The sequence below is a fragment of the Oenanthe melanoleuca genome, chromosome 2 (assembly GCF_029582105.1).
Source record: "Oenanthe melanoleuca isolate GR-GAL-2019-014 chromosome 2, OMel1.0, whole genome shotgun sequence".
Lineage (NCBI taxonomy): Eukaryota > Metazoa > Chordata > Aves > Passeriformes > Muscicapidae > Oenanthe > Oenanthe melanoleuca.
The window spans coordinates 107152691-107153244 of record NC_079335.1 but is presented as its reverse complement, the minus strand read 5'-3'; positions in this window follow the sequence as shown (position 1 = coordinate 107153244).

Below are 554 nucleotides of genomic sequence, written 5' to 3'. Positions count from 1 at the left end.
TCCTGTGTTTCCTGTCACTTGTGATTTTTGGGCCTTGTTAAAGTTAGAATATTTCATTTACTTTCAGTACTTTTAGGACTTCTGAGTGTACTTTCTCAGATAGAGGAATGAAACAGACTCAGCCATATAGTGTATGCTGCCTTAACATTATAATAATGGTATCTTTTAATTTGCTTAGCATTTAGATGTGTAAACAAATGTTTATATTCTAAGTAAGATCCTAATTTATCTAATTTCATGCTTGAAGAAGCATGTTAGTGAATCAGGTTGCATTTATCTCTAATTAATTTAAGATGTTCTTCATTTAGTGTGCAGAAATATTTGAAGTTTTGAAAGTCAGTTTCCTGTTTGAAACTGAAATCAGCAAGTCAGGATTACTTTCTTTGATCTGAAGTGTGGTCAGCTGCTTCTTTCCTGGGCAGAGGTCTCAGTTCTTTTCCATCACTCTCAGGAAAGCTGTGTTGGTCTATGCTCTTCCTGCCACTAAAATCCACTGTATTGTTGCTGCTGCAGATGTAACTTCTTGAAGGAACTTCTTCCTTTCCTTACAGCTC